A 21366-nucleotide genomic window follows, 5' to 3' on the forward strand; every position below is an offset into this window, starting at 1 on the left:
ATTTTGAAGGCATGACTCCAAACTACTTTTTTTACTCAGGGATACCTTTTTCCAAAAAGTTTTATATAGTCGCTGAAGTAGATGATAAAGTGCGCTAAATAGGGTTGGAAGAAAGAGTATAACTGCATATTTTTCTCGATTTTCTTTTCTTTATATTTTTAACAGGTTCAATGTGACGGTAGCTGGAATAACCAAGCTTACTGGAAGCCGTTAAATAAGCTCAAGCTAATGAGTCTCATTAGTGCACTTATGAATACCAGATTACGTGTGTAGTTTGCAGATACGAACAATTTAAGAACTTATAAGCACATGGTTTCACTGTGGGAAATCCAGATGAAATCATTCGAAGCTCTTACCCCTAAGTCATTAAAAGCCCCGGTCCATACCTTGCGCGATGTTCGTTGATCAAATCAGACATATACACAGTGCGACACTATTGCAGCAAACAAGCGACAGCTAGTTTTCTTAGTGTGTTTTTACCTAAACGTGTTAAAAGAAGAACGATTGTGTTGAGTTGAATGTGCATAGGGTATTAACGAAGGTGATGAAGTGTTGTATTTGCCAGTGACTTAAATGACTGAAACACCAAACAGCGTTAATGTCCGTTCCACGACGGTCACCTCAAAAATGACCACTCACAAAAAACAATAAACAAAGTAAGCTAAACGTCGTTTCTTATTCTTGACGCATAATACGATATTGGTTACATGACTGAGAAGGAAACGGAAGATTTCTTTCCAGTCTACACGACAACGCGTAATTTTCTTTTCTTCCAGAAGTTTGGTATACGGTTCCTGAGAGCACATCGTTGGAGTTCGATTTTCAGTATTTTGACATCTCTGAACTATTTTTATATAGTATTTAATGGACAATAATTTACGCGCTTTTAACAAGTGCTTACTTATTTGTCCTCGTGGCGCTACTGCTTTTAGAGTGAAGCTGAAGTAGCGGGGAGTTTGAAAAGTATATTGAGAAGTAAGTACCTCCACATGCACTAAAACGCGCCGCCATTTTGAAACCGGTTTTTCTACGATGTTCAGATACTCAATTTGAAAAGTGAAACTAGGAATTAATAAATTAGAAAAAAAAATACAATCTGAAATTTGAAAACCCAACGTTTCAAGCCCAGCTAGGCTCCTTGATCACGGGTGACTGTTTTTGTCGCTGTCATCTTCTTTTAAAGTGCCCGGTGTCATATTTTTGTATGTGCTTCGTGTCTTGGAAATTTCCCGGTGAAATTGTTGCATTTCAAAGTTCAAAGTATTTTTATGTGCTGTCTTTTTGTACGATGCCCACGCGACGCATCTTCGATTAAGATGCGTCAACCAGGAAGTTTCGGGAAAAAACAACCATAAAAAATCACCTGAACTTTGAAATGAAGCGAAAGGCACCCTGAACTTTGACATGGAACAATCTCACCGAGCAATTTCAGAGACACCAGGCATTTCGAAAAAGGTGTACTGCGCACTTTAAAAGACGACGACAAGGACGACATCAGTCACCCCTAATCAAAAAACCAAGCTGACCTTGAAAGTTTGGGTTTTCAAATTTCAGATGGTCAGATACTTTTATTTTTATTCTAAGACTCATTTTTGTAAAGCTGAACTTTATAAAAAAAATAGTGGTGCGAAATTATTAAGGTCCGTCGACGACTTTGCTAAAAGCTCCGTAATTGAAGAATGTTGGCCCCCAGACGTTCACAGAACTATTAGGGGGTTAATTGATGTTATTCCCATAGGTATTCTCCTAATTCCAGGAATAGTACTACTGTCGTATGTCAATCCACATATATACATTTAGATACAATGTGGAACCAGACGGACCGAAAATTCTAGCATGCTGCTGCAATGACCGAGGTCCCGAAAAAGCAGGGGAACATTACCCCAAACGATGTAGCCACAAAGAGCTCCATGGCCTTTCAATCTACAGCTCTATACATGGTCCCGAGCCGGATAGTTCCCAACGATTGCCGGACCTCGTCGGTACCGTGTAAAACCGGGAATCTACCGCAATGACTCCTCTGCGGTGGAAAGATATTAATTCTTTATCTGGGGCAAGACAGAAAGCTAAAAACTACAACAACACCAATGATAGAAACGATCAGGTGAGAGAAGGGGAAAATGGGCTATACACGGAGGGCATGGGGTCTGGGCACCATTATGCGCGTCCCATTTGGGCGAGCGGTTCCCCCCAATTTGGGGTCTCACAAAAGCCCGCGATGGAGTGGCGACCAAACAAAAAAGAGACGCAGAAACGCTGCCTCATTTCTTCGGTAAAGAGTTTTTCGAGCGAAGCAAGCTCCAGCCAGCAGCGCAAACGATGCCAGAATTTTTGGAAGAATCGGCGAACAAAACAACAGGTCGAACCGTGCGTACCGGTGGAGGAGAGGATAGGAGAGCTGAGATTCCAGGTGATTGGAAGTTGGAAATCTGTGATTCGAAGTACGCTTGTTTACATTAACGCTCAGTTTAACAGTATTATTAAGTAATCACACATCGTCGCTTCGTCTTGAATGGACTGCTAGTCTGAGGAAACGCGTACTTTAGCGCGAATGTCAGCTTTTAAAATTAAGATCAACCAGAAGTGATCGAAAGTCAATTGAACCTAGCTTACGTGTAGAAACATACAATATACTACTGCTTACAAAATCCCCAAAAATCTGGGAAGATTTCACCAACTGCACCGAAACCGCTGTTTCCGGTTCAGCGTAAGTTTTTCTAATGGCATATAATATTGTCACGTGCGTGGCGGAGTTAGGAAAGTACGCGGCTGCCTATTTTATTTTAGTTTCAGGCACGAGTTCGCCACATTAAGCTTTTACTTTCAGTTTTGAATTGATTTGTTTATGTGTTTTTTATTCGGGACAACATGCAATGTTCTTAACGTCGTAAACGCTTATGAAGGGAAATTAGCATCGAGTTTAGGCTCGTTTATGTCACAAAACAAATGTTATAGGCTTCAGAAATTGAAATGTATCGAACTATCCAGTCATGGGTAGCTATCTTCGCGTATATATATACACATATATATACCCAAGGGTTGTTAAAGGCAAACCTTATTTTATTATTAAGAGATAATAACACCAGGCGTATATATATATATATATATATACATACCCGGTGTTTTTGCGAAGACTTTCAAAAATCCTAAAAATTAGGGCGATTGAAAAAAGAAGAAACTCTCTTCGGGAACAAACTACCAGCCACGGCGGACGTCAGGAATTGTCAAAAACCTACTAATTAGCCAGATAATTAATTAAAACTTGTTAATTAACTTTTTAATTAGTGGAAATAGACATATGATTCCAATTAGAAAGTTGCTGAGCGTTATCGAAAACCACTAAATCAGTCATTTTCAGAAAGACTTTGAGCGCGTGAGACGAGTAGTAGCGCACTAAAATTACCACTCGCGGAGCAGGTACAAAGCTAGCGGTTGCGGTAAGGCGCCCGCGCGATTTTTCCGCCTCTTATCTAGCCCCAGCCTTGTACCTGCTCCACGAGTGGTAATTTTAGTGCGCTACTACTCTTCTCAAGCGCTTAAAGTCTTTCTGAAAATGACTGATTTAGTGGTTTTCGATAACGCTCAGCAACTTTCTGATTGGAATCATATGTCTATTTCCACTAATTAAAAAGCTGATTAACCCGTTTTAATTAATTATCTGACTAATTAGTAGGTTTTTGGCAAATCCTGACGCCCGCCGTGGCTGGTAGTTTGTTCCCGAAGAGAGTTTGTTCTTTTTTCAATCGCCCTAATTTTTAGGATTTTTGAAAGTCTTCGCAAAAACACCCGGTATATATATATATATATATATATATATATATATATATATATATATATATATATATATATATATATATATATATAAACGCCTCAATAATTTCGAAGCAAATGATGTTTTCCATTTTTTTAAGATGTTCAGAAGTTGCGCTGATGATGATAAAAAAAAACAAGCATGAGTATAGTAGAGTTCTGCTATTTTGGTTCTCGCATCATCAGGCAGGCAAGTTTTCAGTGACGGTGCTAAGTGTTTATTTGTTAAAATGTCACACGGCAGGTTAAAACTGTAGTTCTTTAATAGCCCTTAAACCCTGCGTGCCTTTTGTCTATAGACAGAGGGTAAAACAGACATCACGCATTAACTGCTATCGAAGTCAATTCTCAAAAAGTGTAAAGCTAAACTTACTGCACAACAAGGTGCCTAATTCACGATCAATACCTGAAGCGCTTCTTATGCGAAGTTTATAAAACCAAAATGACTAAGCATTAGTTGTGAGTACAAACCTCCAGCTTTCAAATTCGAGTGGAAGGATAGCACCAGCGGGTCTCGAAAGCGGTCAGACCTCAAGAGATCGCTGAACGCTCTAGATGTTCATAATTCCGCTTGCAGCCGCGCAGACTTCCGCCTGGCCCAATGAGAGCCGAAGGTTCAGTCACTAACGAAGCGACGCGGCTTGCTCAGCTCGAATATGAACGAGGGTAAGCGACCTAAAAAGTAATGCCTCCTAATTACTTCGTTTGGCGGTCTCCAGAGCTGCTATATTCACCAAAAAGTTTCTCCACCAAACGCCCAAGGAGCGCCTTTTTAACCTTCTTTTCTTTGCGGGTTTCACAGTAGATGCACTCCTCTAACTGATACTTAGGGGTGTGAAGGAGTGTGTACAGCTGATGGAAGGGGTCGATCATCACTTCGTTGAGTTTAATGTTGAACTGTTTTGAGTAAACCATGCAGCACCCCACAGTTATGCCTAAAATAGAAAAGCATAAGCAGCGTTAAGAAAAGAGTCACAAAACCGAATGCGCGATCATAATAGTGCACGCCCTAGGTTTATTAAGGTGTCAGAGACTATAAGTACCATGCAACATTAACATGAGCACTTCTTTACGAGTAAATTCATGTAAAACTTTCTAATGTTAAGAGTTTCGATGCTTGCGTTATGAATCGATGATGTGTGTTACCTGATAACCTGCCCTTTTCTAAGCGAATTAACTAATATAAATATGCTTCGTAAAGGGAAATTTTATATCACTTATATAAATCACTAATGTTATTTACATATCTCAAATACGCGAGGCAGGAATGTATAGTTCATCCGTGATTCAGTGCGCCTTCCTCTACACAATGGGTCGTCTCAAAATATGTCCCTGAACTTTATCAGAAATTCACGAGAATGTTGCAAATCGGAATTAAAGAACGCTCTTCGAAGTTTACCACGGTCCGGATTAAGGTTTGATTGCGTCTATCTCGATTTTATTTTTATTTGAGGAAGCCTCGATATTCAATGACAGGTTGGAAGTCCGTGACAAGCTACCGGACTTTCCGCTGTAGCTGAACGAATGCTGGAGAGGAGGAGAGGAAGACTCACTTCCTTTCCAGCGTTCGCTCTGCTAACGTGAAAGGAGAGGTGGGCTTTGCGGCATGAGTTTGTCCTGCACTCTTAACTAGCAGCAGACTGTAGTTTAGCTCACTCAGTGGTACATTTGTTTTTTAATAATTGCCACCATATTTTACAGTGAAGGCGAACGATTTTTATTCTTGTTCGAAAGACGTAAAGAGAGCGACCTCCTTAGACTGAACACCTGGCCTTATATTTGTCCTGTTTTTCTCGCATGATGAAAACGCTTACACCTAACTTTTCAGTCATAAAATGGTCGAATGTGCGGTACCTATCTGGTCATCTTTTTTTTTCTTTTGCACAATGCCTGTATAAGCAAGTTACGAGAAAGCGCCGAAGTCGTCAAGATAAAATCAAGCCGCATTATTGAATCACTATACTCCATTTCAACTTACGTCCAATGGCTACCAACGCTCGAGGCAGTGGAATCATTCAAGTTCCTCGAAAATAACTAGACCATGGCCATTTGTTTTGTCTTTTTACGCGGGTGTCATCACCAACTGATCCAATCAAGCGCGAAGATCCGTTGTTAGACCGCGTTATTGGCCTGCGTATTTCTGTTTCTGTTGCCACTAACTTTTGACACCGGTCGGACTCAATATATAACTTAATATATGGTGAGGCGTAAGAACGCGGGACAGAACGTGGCAGAAATGAACAAACAAATAAACGAGCAATACAACAGGTGGATGTTTAAATTTCAATCAAATTGATACTCTGAAGAAAATAGCGTTCGCTTGTCCACCAAAGGCCGTGAGTTGAATGACCGCACCGCTCGTGCATTGAGTTTGTTCGTAACGAAGCATCTAAAACTACCTGGTGATTGAAGAGGCTCGTCACACTAAGCCACTACGCAGAAAATTAGACGGGTGGGTCAAGGCGCTGACATTTTCGTCAGTCTCCGGCGCATCGGTTCGTGGGGACGGGGGTGCCTGGGGGGCTGGAGAGATCGCCTCACTTTTCGGGCCCGTTCAACCTGTCTTCTCGAGCGAACGTACGCAGCTTTCTCGCCGCGGACACACCGAAGCGACCCCAATATCAACGTCGCTTTGACGCAGACCTGCCTGGTGGACCGCGTATCCGAGCGTTCCCCCAAAAGCCCACTTCGCCAGACGCCTCTTCGCGCTAGCGTCACAGGACAAGCCTTTGGGCGGGAACGCCGCCAGTTCTCAACTGTCAAAGCAAATACAGATGATGAACGCCAGCGCTCGGGCCGACCATATTGGAGCGCCGCAGCTTGAGGTTAACGCGTAACGCACAAAAATAAGCAAAAACAAAAACAAAAAGAGACAGACGTTACGCCTGTTTATGGACGACGCACTGCGGAATCGCGGCGTTTCTTGCGGGCCCTCCAAGTCGCTGAGAAGGTGAGTCAGTCAGCAGAGAAGTATAAAAATGAGTCGTGAAACCCGTCCGCGTCTAAGGCACCGAGCCGTGAGTTGCCGGCGAACACGACGATGAAAACAAGTGGGCTGGTTTCAGCGACGTCCACAGTCAGACATCTGCACAACCTCATGCATTTAACTTTTTTTTTTTCAGCTTCTACCTAAGTTTGTTTTGGTATCTTCTCACTGCAAATAAGAACGACCCTTTCGTTTCCGCGAAGTGGCGGTACGCTACGACTGTCTCGGCGAGGTCTCAGTCGAAACTGCGAGCGGGGATTATACTAAAGAAGGCGTGAAAAAAGATGGGAGATTAGATTGCACTGCTTGACTGAACTGACCGAGTTTTACCGCTGTGCCACATTGAATGTTGTATGTTACTCCGAAACTAGCAAGCCTTATAAAAAAAACCAGTAAATCTCTCCAAAAATATTCTTTAAAAGAAAGTCTAAAGTAGGGGTTTGCGGCGAGACCAAAGCGCACCCCAGTCTGTGTTATTTCCAGCAACGTGTCACTGCGAAAAAAAACCTCTGTCCTGCTTTCCGCGAGGATTTCGAGAATGTCTGGTTTGGAGATTCTGTTGACTCTGTTCCCTGCTCGTAAAATTGCGGGACATCCTACTGGACTGTGGTGTATTCACTAGTATTAGAGCGGGATTATTTCTTTATTGATGCGTCCAGTGTTGTGGGAATTTTTCTCAAGACTTTTTCAATTTGTTTCCGATTTTGTTTTGTGCGCAAGAAGTCTTTTTTGTTTGCGTGCTTAAGTTTTGAGAGTGTCCGTATTTCTGTCCTTGTGGGTTTACTGCAAGCATCTACGTACAAATGTTTAATAAAGTTAAAGTCTTTCTTATCCGAAATATGGACAACACTACCCAACGAGAAATGTACACAATAATATAGTTCCTCAAAGGAAAAGTGTAATCATTATTCACATCGTTTATCAAAATGCACTGATTAGTGACCATATTCTAGCTTATCGGTGAGTTCACCATCTCCCCCAGATTTTATCTTACTGATCATTTCTAATCACCTTAATTACCTTGGTTCATTCGTGTTTTATTAGACTGACTTCACCCTTACTGATTTTGCGTGCGTTTTCTGTTACAGTTTCTTGAAAGAATGACAGAAGCGGCCAGGAATGGATAGCCTTCGTGAAATTCGTAAGTGCAATTCTGATTATCAAAAAATTCTCCTATAATCTCAAAACTGAATGACGCACTTACAAGTGTCGTATATCTAGATTCCCTCACCACACTTGTTCCGTTAAGTCAATTTAACAAATACACCATTCTGTGTTCCACCATTGCATTCTATGTGATTTCACGCAACAACTCTAAAAAGTATTTGTCAAGTTAATTGATTACTTGAATACTTGCATCATAAAGCTTCTTGAAACTCTTCTTAGCGGATATTTATATATAAAAAAAACGCTGTCCTGTAGAACTTCTTCACTACCTGAGAGGTATATTGGGCTTTCTTTAACCTAGCTTAGCTTCAAGAAAAGGTGCTGTAGAGAAAGTTAAGACAGGAGTCCAACCTATTTCAGAGAAGGAGCCCAAAGCTTAGGAGCATAACGTGACACTATGGTGGCAATATAGCTGCCCGGGCCAGGTTGCTGTAGCCGTCGGTCGTTTTCTCGCATTTAGGCGTCAAAGGGGCACTTTAACGGCCTTGTGTGTTTTGCCTCAAAACTATTTTACGCAGCATAGGTTTGTGCTGTTTCCATATTGCAGAACACCATTTGTTTATGGAATTATATAAGATTATTATACTTGATAAAAAGCAGAGAGAGGAACGTTAAGATATTGGGAACAGTTTCTTTTTTTGGGGAAAAAAATAAACAATAGGACTCCACCTGCTGAAGCTTGGGGGAGAGGGTTCGTTGCCCTTCCCGTTGCGCGCTCTGGCAAAGGTCTTTGTATTCCATTGTGAAGCAATTTTTCTTTGCTTTCTTGCATTTTTTTTTTGTAAGAGTTTGTATCAGTTTTATCCAGCTCACAACTTGCATCTGAGGATATTTTCCTGGGACTGACATGCCGGTTATCAGGGCCATAAATTCGAGCAGGTTAGAAAAAGTGAGTTTAGTCGCACGTAAACCAACTCGAATCCTTCGAATAAGGTTTGCATACCGATGTTATGTCATTTTGACCATGGTAGTATGTTTGTCCTGAGTTTACTTGCCACTAACTGCTTATCGAAATGCAAGTGGTAAAACCATATACGAAGGGAGTCTCATAGCAAGGTGGGGATGTGGGCCAATTCATCATGTACCATTTAAAGCGTTTACATAAACCAAGGGTCAAAAGGAGACCTTTTACAGAGCCCTTATACATCTTGAGCATTCTCCGTCTCTCCCTGAAGTGGCCAGGGGTTCAATTCAACAATCGATAAAACGAAAAAGCCAAACTAGAATCAAATATGTCAAGAAAATGAGAACAACAAAAAAGTAGAAAGATAGCTGTCGTTTCTTCTTTTCTCTCGGTACCTTCTTTATAATAGAAGTTTAATTTTCAATTGCCTACTTCAAGTTATCAAGGTCACACGTTTTTGTTGTATTTTCTGTTCTAAAATATATACTGAGAAGTGACGCGGTGAAAAAACAAAACTGTAAATTTATACTTATATCATCAAAAGGCGTTGCGCACACGTGAATTGCTTTAATGATAAAAAGCCAAAAAAAAAAGTCATGTTTTTACGTAATGCGTGTTTTTTGTATCTGTACACGTAAAATAGCGCCTTGCTCATTCAGTGAAGAAAACAATTACTCGCTCATCGTCGTTTATAAAAAAAATAAATAAATAAACAGCAGTTTCAAAAAAGCGTCGGGGCGACTCGTGAGAAATGTTCGCTCTAGATGCTCCAGTTTTCAAGCTTCGCCGGAAATCACGCACAATTAAAAAACAAAAACACACGTATTTTTGAAACGGTATATCTAAACAAACCGCAAGCACATTCTGAAAAAAGAAAAAAAGGAGTTGAACTCTGAATCAACTGCGCGCACAAAACTTATATTCCGTTTCTCTCTCTCTCTCTCTTTCTTTATTGTTGTTTTTCCGCGATGAAACAAAACCTCGAGATCCATCCCGATCTAGAGTCGCTACGCTCGAGATGGACGACCCTCTTTTTGTTCAGACATTTCCTCGTTTCGTTGTTATATGCGCTTTTTTATAGCCGTGTTTCCGCACCAAGTGGCGCCATGGATCGCTAGACCCTGCTTGGAATCCGCTGCTCCAGGGAGTCTCTCAAGAACATTCTGCGCATGCGTGCGCGCAATGGACATGCGCTTCTTCGCGTGACGCTGCTGAGCATGAACGAGAGTGGCGAGAAATTGACGTCAAGCTGTATGCACACGGTTACCGAGCGGGCCGTTGTTCTTAAGCGCAAAAAAAAAAAATAAAAAAAAAATAAAAAAGAGGTTGTTCCCTGGAAAGTATAGTTGCAACACAAATATATGGTACAATACTGGAGCGCACGGGCGAACGTTCACTTTCTACGGCGAATGCAGGCTATAGACAATAGATTTTTTTTTTTTGTTTTTTTTGTTTTGGTTGCATTATTTTCCGCTCCTTCGAAACCGATAATCGCAGCTGCGTTCTAGGGTTGGAGCTAGAAAAGGGTCGGTTGACCCGCCGAAATTGAAGTGCAGCCTCGCGAAGAAACTAAGGTTTGCGCGGCATTAGTGAAATTGGTTCGTTATGCCCAGGTGAATATAGCGGAGCTAGTCCCACCTTGCGTTTACTTGGTCGTGGCGCCAGTGCATAGCTACCCGTGTAGCACGCATTACGACAATCATATTGAAGGAATGGTCACTATTTGAATGGGAAAGTGTCTCTGTCTGACTGTTTGTGATTTAAGTAATGTGCCATTGGGGTGAAAAGAGTAGATCTTGTCGATCGCTTTCCCCTGTGTTCCTCGCACTGCGACTTCTGTCCGTATTATCTAGTAGTTTCAGCTTTGAAACGAATTTAAGGATACAAAGGAAAATATAGATTTAGTTGAGGAGAATACAACGTGCTGACCGACAAAAAATCTTCGAGGCAAGAAAAAAAAAAAAAAAATTCTTATGTACGAAACATATAGTAGAATGCACATGCGTATCGTATCCAGGCTCTCAAACAATCCTTTCTTAAGAAAGAGGGGATTCAAGTGCCCCCCCCGCCCCCCCCCCCCCCCCGGTCCTGGTTAGCCACCTTAAATGGCTGCATAAGGTTTTTTTTTTTTTTAGTTTATTTACAAAAATGTATAAACAAATATTCAGAACTGGGCCTGCCAACCCACTTCTCCTGTTTCTAGGAAAACATACCTGAAATATGTTTTCTGTAGCTAAATAATTTAATTAGATAATTAACAATTAAATAACTTTCTGGGTTTCCTATGTTTCTCTGCACATAATATTTTTTGGAGAGTGATGATTTCACTTCGCGTTCTCACTTTGTATTAAAAAATAACAAGATAGCTTTTTATTATTATTTCAGTTATTTAATAAAATATGCCGTGAAACAAGTTAAGTGTTCTTGAAACATATTTTCCAACAAAACTTTAAAAAGCGTTCCTTTACTTCTATATAACACTGATTATGCAATGTAAAATTAACGCCCTCCTGGTATTGTATTGGAGGCGGAAAATAAGAAACCCGTTTAAATATTTACTCGTTACTTATCTAATTAAATAATCTACCTATGATTAGAATACTTTTACACAGGATCCCAAAAGGATACAGAGAATGCATTAGCAAAGATACTTTTAAGTTCTATTTTTACAGTTTTGTTTACAAACTAAAAAGTATTTTTAGGTGTTCAAATGATCACCAGGGACCATTATATTTAACACTACGTGATTTATTCGATCTCACTGATGATCACAATGTCCATTTAAAGGAGTACGGAAACGAAAGTTTCGACCTTCTGTGCGTGTTGTGCGGCAGCCAAGAAGCACTAGTCTAGACTAGTGTTTCTGGGCCGTCAGCAGGAAAGTGAAGAAAACTAAATTTAAGACGAACTAAGAAATCTCAAGATTGCGCCTGGTGGCGGTCTGTGAAGCTCTGTTGGAATGCCGCCACGTCACGGGCCCGTAAGAAGCAGCGCGGGTTCGCGGCAGTATGGCTCGCTCGTGGAGTTATTCCTGATTGGGACTAGGCGGAGAACGCTGCAGAGTTAACTACGCTGCATACGTCAAGCTTCCAGAGTGCTTCAGCAACGTGCATTCACGCTATCAAGATCGCCGTTTTTTGCAGATGATAGTCTAGAGCTTGATCTGAGATTGCGGGGATCTCTGACAGGCCAATCATAACCCCTTCTCCCCACTCTCCACCTCGGACGCGCTGTTAATAACGCGCTCAGATATGGACCCTAGGTAATATTTTTTTATACATAGCTTGCAAGTGTTGCTATTGCTCGGTACTGACCATTCTTTCTGAAGTAAACTTTGAAGAAAGGAGCCATGGACAGCGTGTCTGGTTTGCCAACAAACTGAACGTTTATTCGACGGTGCCAATAGCTTTCATCGGCTCGGACGATCTTGGTTGATCGGTCGTGGAAAGTTTATAAAGAAAACAAAACTGCTTTGTCAGCCGCAGGAGCCGCAGTGCAGTCGCAGCGTGTGCAGCGTTCACTCGTTCTCTAACACTACTCTACCCTTGGAGAAGGGGACGTGATTGGGACAGGTTACTTCGCGTTGACCGTCGTGGAATTCGGGGCACTAGAGCCGGGACGTCGGATGTTGGTATGGCCTTGGGTGGAGCAGCCTCAGAAGCGGGTGCTGGGGCGGCATCCTGCGTTGCCCATGGAGGTGCTGCGAAAATAACTTGTTAGGACTTGTTTTAGGTAGTAAAAACTTGAGCGACTTAAACTGCCACACATATAGAAGCGTGGGTGCTCTGGCGCGGAACACGATAACGAGAGGCGTTGAAGCACAGGCCAAAGCTAGGACGATAAGGGCGTGAACTAAGAAACGCCGTATCACGCGTCCCAAAGAAACATAAAGGGGAAGGAAGAACAAAAACGTAGGAAGACCAGATGTCCTAACGTCACCACTTAGAGATACGATACGCGTACCCCAGCGGTGGTGGCATGAATTCGGAACATTCGATTGTCTTGCGGCGTAGAATGTAGCCGATTTCGGACGTCCCGAAGGTGCTTTTTCCGTTCTTCTACACTACACAGACGGAAAAATTCACGGCGAAGGCGCCACAATATTGGAATCCCAACCAGGTGGGCTTGTACTACCCAAAACGAGGGCGCCACAGTTTGTTCAAAGCTTCAGCGCAGGAGGCCCATTCCTCCGGGATCACGACGGCGGAGCTGGTCGGCGTGGCGCCGGGGGTCCTTGACATCGCTCGGGGACTGCACTTGTACCAGGCGGGAACCACTGGTCGACTTGACGAATCCGGGGCTCCACTTGTCGCCAAGACTGTAGTTTCGGAACCACACTGGTTGTCCTGGACGCAAAGGATTAGTTTCCGGTTGACTGCACGGTGTAGGTAATGGAGCCAGGGCGGCGTTCAGACGTGAACGTATATCGTAGCCGACTAAGCGCTGAGATGGAGAACGACCGTCTTTGCCAGGCGTGTCACGATACTCATGCAGGAAGTGCGCTAGTCGAGTCACCATGCTGTCCTTGCTCAGCCGTTGAAGCCCTTCTTTTACCGCGCGGACAGCTCGCTCGGCGAGACCGTTTGATAGGGAAACAGGGAGGTGAGGAGAGGTGTCGAATATTGTTCCGCTCGCAGAATCGTTGGAACTCTGCGCTGACGAACTGCTGACCATTCTTTGAAATAAAAATACGTGTTATTCCGAACTAGCTGAACACGGACCGTAACGCGAACGTGGTGGCTTCCCCTGATGGGCACTTGAGTGGAACTGCTTCGATCCAGTTACTGTGGGAGTCACAACCAACAACATGAACCCGTCTACTGGGCAGGCGAAGTCCACGCATACTCCGGACCATTTCTCATTTGTCTCCGGCCACGGAACAGGATTTCTTGCCGGTGCGACTGGAGCAACTTGAGAACATTTCGGGCCCGTCCTTACGTTCCAAATCTTGGTCAATTCCGGGGTGCCATATAATGGAACGAGCTAACGCCTTCATGGCGGATGCGGCGCGGTGGCTTTTATGCAGGAGAGCAAGTACAGTCTTCCGAGCTCTTTTTGGCATCACAACTCGCGACCCCCAATACACCAACCCGTGTGAGGTGGTTAGTTCGCTTCGCCTTTCCAGGTATGGCCTGAGGATTACTTCCCCGTTATGAATCTTCGAAGGCAAGGAGCCGCTCTGAATCCATATCTGGACTTGCCTTAAGTCGTTGTCCTCAGTTATCAGCTGCTGCAGGTCCGCCGTCGAAACAAAGTTTTTATCGAGCTGCTCCATCAGGAGGAAGTACTCTGACAGCTCCTCGGTTGACGAGTCCTCTTCTGCTGGGCACGACAGCCGACTGAGAGCGCCCGCGTTTAGGTTCTCGGTCCCTTTTGATACACGAGATGGCGAGGAAAAGCTCGTAGTAACAACAACCATCGCTGTATTCGAGCGGCAGCCATCGATGGAATTTGCCGATCTGGACAAAAAAGGCCAATCAACGGCTTGTGATCGGCGACCAACGTGAAATGGTTCCCCAGCAAGTACTGTCGAAACTTCGTCACCCCAAATACAAGAGCCAGCGCCTCCCTTTCGGGGTGAGCGTAATTCCGCTCGACCACGGATAAGGTGCGTGAACGAAACCCGATTGGTCGATATTCGCTTCCGACTTTTATTGACAATACCGCCCCAATGCCGTATGGCAATGCTTCGCACTCTACCCTAAAGCGCCGTTCACATATATCATATATGCGACCGAGTAAGACCGAGAGAGACCAGACCGGTTTTTAAGCATCCTGCGACGTCTTAGGACCGGATGAGCTGCATCGGAGCTGCTCCTAAGACATGGCCACAGGCATAAAAACCGGTCTGGTCTCTCTCGGTCTTACTCGGTCGGAAAAGTGTGAACGGGCCTTAAGAGGCTTGCTGGGATCAAAGTGAGCAAAGAAATTCGCGTTTTTCAAAGCTGTTTTGCTACTTTTGAAAGCCTTGTCGGCGGCGCTAGACCAGTCCCACTTCATGCTTTTCACTAACAAAGGATACAGCGGAGCACGAGAGCTGGTCGTGCAGCGGAGCTAACAGGGTCCATATGCTTGGAAGAAACTTGCTGCAATACGTTATGTTATGTCCCTCACAATGTTCTCTTAAAGGGCAACTCCGGTCTATACTTTCGATTTTGGGATTATGGCTGTTTTTAGTGCAGTTAGCGCCCCCGAATTGCAAGGTGTACTTTTTTTCTCGTAATTGTGCGTAGTTTTAAAGATATCGACGTCTCAAAGTTTTGTTTGGGGCGCGGCCGACAAAACCGAAACAAGCCGCTCGAGGTTCCGGCAAAACTGGAAATCAGCCGCTATGTGGACGTGACGCCAAGATCGTTCTCGTTCAGCGAGTACGCTGTCCAAGCGGCACCTACCTCTGTTGCGCTAGCCGTCTAAAGATAGAACTTAAGCTGATTTTGTTTTAATTCTGTATACGTGGTAGTTATCCAGCATATGTAGCAAGAGTTAGTGCGTATACCCAAGAGCTAGCAACTGGAAAACCCGTCAACTCGTTCGGTGGCGCGGTGACGCGCGGCGGCGGCCGCCGCCGCGCGTGCGCTATGCCGTGCCGTATTCGTTACTTGTACACCCAAAAGCTAGTGACTGGAAAACGAGTGAACTCGTTCGGTGCCGTACTCGGCAGCTGTCGGCGTGCGTGCGGTCTTCCGTACTCGTCGCTAGGCCTAAATTGTCATCGGGGCTCCGTGGATGGAGTGGCGTTGCTCTACGCCGCGCTGCCAGTGACGCACAGTGCTGGCGCTTTCGTGCGGCGGGTCAGTCCCAGACACGAAGCTTTGAGGCTCTCCGGCGCGTTCCGCAACAACCGAACAGACGTGTGTCAAGCTGTAGACGTCTGTTTTTTCGTTATATTTTCCTCACGCGCGTAAAAGCCGAATTTGTAAGCTACGACACTGATTCACCACATAAGTTCGTCCAGGTAGTAAATCTTTGTACAAATAAAAAAAAAAAAAAACTTGCCGCACTAAAAAAAAAAAAGTTCTTTGGGCAGTCATTTTCTTCTCAAAGCTAGCAAAAGTTTTTGTGGGTGATAAAGGAAAACAGAGAACGTTAGCAAGGTGAGAACACTTTCTTTCCCTTCCGCATTCCCACCCCCACGCACAATTTTTTTTATTAGAATACATAGGATTTTAAGTTTTCCTTCGTAACTTTTAACTAAGGCACGTGCTGTTTTTTTTTTGCATTTTTAAATATTATATTTACCTCCAGCCGAACTCGGGCAAATTACAGAGTTGTAGCTTACAAATCCGACCTTTCGCGATTTCTTTAAAGTCCCTTGTGGTATTCACAAGCGCAATGTTAATTAATACTAAAAAATAGTCAGAGTGCAGGCGAGCTGGTGTAAGTTGAACGTGATTGTAAACCTGAGACTGTGGCAGAAAAGAGAACACAACAGAGGGTAGTAAAAGAGGAGGCAACGTCTCAAGCAGAAGGTAGAAAAAGAGGAGGCAACGTCTCAAAACGTTGCCTCCTCTTTTACTACCTTCTGTTGTGTTCTCTTTTCTGCCCCAGTCTCAGATTTACAATCATATTTAATTAATACTGCTGCGTAACGGGTTCGAACGATTGGGAGGCGAATGTTTATATCGCATGAGCTTCACGCGCCGGCTATTCGCTAGTAGTCGTCACGGACCTGAATACTACGCACGAAATTGCGTAGTAAACAAGCAGTGACGCAAAGCAGAACATTGTTTTCGTTTTCATTACAAACTTCAGTGTTTGGAGCTAGTTAGTGGTTGTACTCTACATGCCCACCATTCCCCATTCAACAGACATTCAATGGAGAGTGAATGCTCAATCTTCAACTCTGCACTTGACAATGACTGTTTTCTTTATTGATCAGGATACTTTTATCATGTTTACCTTTTCTGTACATGTACGATGGGCAAAGAGCGACGGCACGGCATCCTTTTTAAGCCTCGACCCCTTCGCTGACAAGCCACAAGCAACCAACACCTGTAGGTTTCGCTCGTAACTCTCCGGCGAAAAATGATCGGAGCAGAGCTTCGATCAGGGGGTCGACGTCCAAGGCTATCCAAAGTCCACTGGTCGAACAGCGTTCACCCACACCTTCTCCAATTTCCGATCCGTTGGAAACTTGTGAAAAAGCACCTCCGGGTTGCGCAGCGGCTTGTTTGAGCAGCCCACAGTGCTACAAGTTGCACTCGGCATCTTTCGAGGAACAGCTGGGCAGTCTTGGGCGCACCGAGTTGCTCGCTAGAACGAGTCTAGGAGTCCTCACAACCAAATTAACAAAAGGCTATGCCGAAGCTACACGGGCTACAGGTAAAAGCAACGGCTAAACTCGCAATTACAAGCCGAAGTAGCGGTAATAGCGGCACAAAGAAGCGCGCGCGACGGCTGCGCCGTGCGCCCGTCCGGAACGGAGGAAAAAAAGAGGACGATGTTGACATCACGGCCCAATGTTGCTTTAGCGATCGGCAACCCGCTGGCCGCCCGCTAAGGAGCAGCGGCTCGCGGCGGGTCGCGTTTTTATTATCGGCATTAGTTGAGAATGCGGCGTCCCACGGACGTAAAATTTTGGCTGGGGTCGTATTTTATGTCACTAAAGCGATACCAGTAATTTAATTCATATTGAGTTTTGGCCGGAGTTGCCCTTTAAGTTCAAGATATCCAGTTCGAGGTCCTCCGCAAACTGTCTCATCATCCTGCCATTTTTATCTTCCCGTCCATCCAGTTCGACCGGGCGGCCATTTAAAGTCTCCCATTATCACAACAGAGACCAGTGAGCAGGTTCTGCATATCCCGACGAACACACTCGATATTGTTATTTTCTTCTTGGCGGTTATTTTCCACAGAAACATAAATATTGCAGACGGCTGCGGCGTTACCTTTCTTTCCGTGCACACATAGGTGCCCTCAGCCGTCCTCGCATGTCCGAAGTCATGCCGGTTCATGACCTGACCAAAGCACTCCTACGCCTCCGCCTTGCCTTTAAACTTCAGCTCGATTGCAGGCAGTGCAGCACTAGGCTGAATCTATACCGTTCTTCCATCTCCCGCAAGTGGTTTTCCCCTACACCGAATATAGAAACGGACTTTATGTGGAGCGCCGTGTACAATTCAAGCCACTTTCGTGAACACCGCGCATCACTCATATTAAAAAAAAAACTACCACAACACTTTCCTGTTTTCGCTAGGTGATTGTTGATATGCTTTCTTAACGTAAGCGCGATCAACTGCTTGTTGCGTAGGAAAAAGGCAAAATTAAGCTCACTCACACTGAAAATACACGCACACGAGAAAAAAGATCATTCACGTCGCGCGATGTGAGGGATCTTCTTTCCGGTGTGCGTGTATTTTCAGTGTGATTGAGTTTAACTTAGCGCTATTTCCTACATGATGAATACCCGACTCGCCCAAGCCTCCATCCTAAGATGCTTCTTGCCCTCCCGCTCGCGGCCCTTCTATCACTTATGATTTTGCATAGCGTCGACCAGCTGTTGGACTACTTTTTGCACGAAGTGCAGCAGCCCCGGTGATGGGGGAGGAGGAGGGGTTCGAAGAAAATTCCCGATGATCCAGGATTTCAGATTCGATGAGCGCGCCACCTATCGTCGCTATGATATACTAGGGCGCCGCCACACACGGAGCGAGCTGCGCGATGCTCATACCTCCCCCTTCTAGCCACCTTAGCTAGGCTCCGCTAAAAACGAACTGTTCATGTCCTCACGCTCCGTCCACCCTTCTGTATCCTTCGTCATCTTCCCTCAGCGGCGAAGATCCACTAGTGGACGCAACACAATACCCCCTCGTAGAGGAGGATCGGTGGCCGAGTGGGCAAGCGCACACCAGTTCGGAGGACGGGGAGCGAAAGCTCGCACTGCAGAACCTAGAGATCTAGGTTCTGCAGTTCGATCCATGTATCCATGTATCAGCACCGTACCGCCGTGCGGTCGGGTATCACATCACTACTTCGTGATGCAGGCTAAAGACCCCAAGCTAGCAGTTATACTGCACTGGCCAAATTTCTCATCTTCAGTGGGTAACAATGTCGCCATATTTAGGCAGGTTAACCTCCCGCTATATAAACAACTAGCGACTCATTGCTTTACTTATTACTCCCTCGTAGGAAAGTCCCTTAGGGGTAAAGCCTGTACGGAGGTTTTTTGTTTCTGGCGGTTCTTCGCAGGGGTGCAAATCGCCGATAGCTAACTGTTTCCATTTCTCCGGCATCTGCCGTGTACCCTTGTGACTGCAGTCGTGGTGGATAGGCCCGCGACAATTTTAATTAACTTACAGCATCATCCTCCTGATGTGACGAGGGTGCTTGGTCCGACGGTGTTTTACATTTGCACCGGTAGATCGAACGATGATGTTTTCTTTGCATTATGTGTAGGAAGCTTCACTCGAAAGTAGTCTCCTGCACCTACTAATATGGGCTTTTCCCTTCGCCTATCATTGTGCATTCCTTGCTGAGTTTCTGGTAACGATGAATGCACTGGAGAAGATTTTGCATCTCGGTGTTAGCCGGCTCGTCGAGACACGGGAAGCCCATGACGTCTAGACGTCTTCACATTTTGCGTCCATGAATTAGTTCTGCAGGGGAGAGCTTTGTCGCTACATGTTGTGAACTTAATTACACAGCCAAAAACTCGGTAATGCAAGTAGGATTCTTTTTCCCGTTGTGTGATGATTTGAACGTACTCCTGAAGTACACGGTTGAACCTTCCAACCCGGCTATTAGCTTGCGGATTGTTAATCGTGGACCGACGGTGAGAAATTTCTCTTGACTTCAGAAACTCTCGGATTGCGTATGCTATCAACTGTTTAACTAATTCATGGACTCAAAATGCGAATACTCCTGTGCCAATTGTGTTTTAATACAGGAGCCTTGGGTAGTCTCAGCTGTTCCTGTTTTCGCGCTCCGTGCATCCTTCTCTGTTATTCGTCTTCTCTCAGTGGCGAAGAACCGCTGGTATACTCAACACAGTTCAGCTGGGGGGATCGGTGGCCGAGTGGGCTAGCGCACACCAGCTTGGCGCACATGGAGCGAAAGCTCGCGCTGCGGAACCGAGGGATTCTAGAATCAGTCCCCACTCCTGCCCGTTTCGATCTGGATGAGCATCGTACCGGCGTGCGGTCGTGTATCACTACTGCGTGATTCACGTTAAAGACCACAGGCTAGTAGTCGTACTGCACTGACTCCATTTGTCATCTACAGTGGGTAACAGTGTTGCCATCTTCTGGTAGACTAAGGTCCACTGTATAAACAACTAACCACTAGTCATTTGTTTTTTTCCCCCACACTCCATTCAAGGGAATTAAAGTTTCCGAAAATTTCATTTCCTTCAACTGCTCGGAATGAAGACACTGGGCCCATTACCACTCCTGGAAAGGTTGAACCGTTCCATTCCATTCATCTAATTCCTAATGTGAAAATGACTTCACAGCTACACCGTATTGAGAACAAAACCAGCGTAAAGTGGACTTTTTCAAACACACAGACAACAGTGAAAACGTGTAAAACGCGTCCCTGGAGTACCAATTCTGCCAAGCCGAGCGGAGGTTGCCCAAAGTGCTCGGTGGCCGTGCAGAAATCAATAGACCCTTTTCAAAAGTCCGCGCCATCGCCTGTCCACCATTGCACGATCACGTACTCTGGGCGTGTATTACACAACGGTTACCTCAACGTTCGGCGAGGAGTCGGATCCAATCACACGCACCTGTCCTAGCGAAGACGACCGCCAATGTTGCTCGACGAACTTTTAAAAAGGGTATATTGCGTATCAAGCCGAGAAGGCTCGCCATAGACGGTAGAAATTAAGACCACCCGTTTTCTTCGCAAACGAACCTTACGCGCTTTACATTTCAAGGCTCGTTCACGTACTTGTGTTTGCTTACGACCGAGTTCTTTTTATCTCTTACGATGAGAGAGCACACGGGCACGCTGGCGCCATCTATGAGGTGATCTTGGAGCTGCATTCCACTAGAGCGAAGGTTCCGCGGTATTTGCGAGATTAAATATAAGTGCTTTATATGATAAATGAGCGTTTGGTAACAATATCAACAAATTTTCGAGGCAAAAAAAACAACAACAAACAAATGATGCGGGAAAAAATATGCAATATGGTGAAATGTCAAGTGCTCCATGGCTACCCGGTAGATAGCGCCGGTATTTTCTTTCGTCGTGAGAGATTTTGAGAGGTTTTAAAGGGGAACTCCGCCGACTTTTTTATAGTCTTCGATTTGGCTGGAAATTGGCAGACCGCATAATAACCCTTCCTCAAATGATAGCCAGAATATTTTAAAAGGAAAACATTCTCTGTGAAGCTATTAAATTTTCAAATTACGCCGGCCGCCAGGGTACAAGGAGACGACTCCCTACTGGCAGCAATAAAAAAATCCATACTTTTTTCTACCCGTCTACGTCCCCGGCGGGTAGGCGTACAAGCGACCCGGGCAGCCCCGAATCGGCCTTCCGAGCACCAGGGATCGAGATT

The 21366-nt window shown here is 44.7% G+C and overlaps 1 protein-coding gene across 1 annotated transcript in view; it reads left to right on the forward strand.

The window, feature by feature from the left end:
- The first annotated feature begins 7914 nt into the window (after positions 1–7914).
- LOC8024664 (brain-specific serine protease 4-like) overlaps positions 7915–21366 on the forward strand; it is a 55735-nt gene continuing 42283 nt past the window's right edge. The window contains exon 1 of the mRNA XM_042292668.1: positions 7915–7937. The gene's annotated coding sequence lies outside the window, so the exon portion shown is untranslated. The remainder of the gene's footprint in view (positions 7938–21366) is intronic.

The sequence above is a fragment of the Ixodes scapularis genome, unplaced genomic scaffold (assembly GCF_016920785.2).
Source record: "Ixodes scapularis isolate PalLabHiFi unplaced genomic scaffold, ASM1692078v2 PGA_scaffold0__279_contigs__length_252992795, whole genome shotgun sequence".
NCBI lineage: Eukaryota > Metazoa > Arthropoda > Arachnida > Ixodida > Ixodidae > Ixodes > Ixodes scapularis.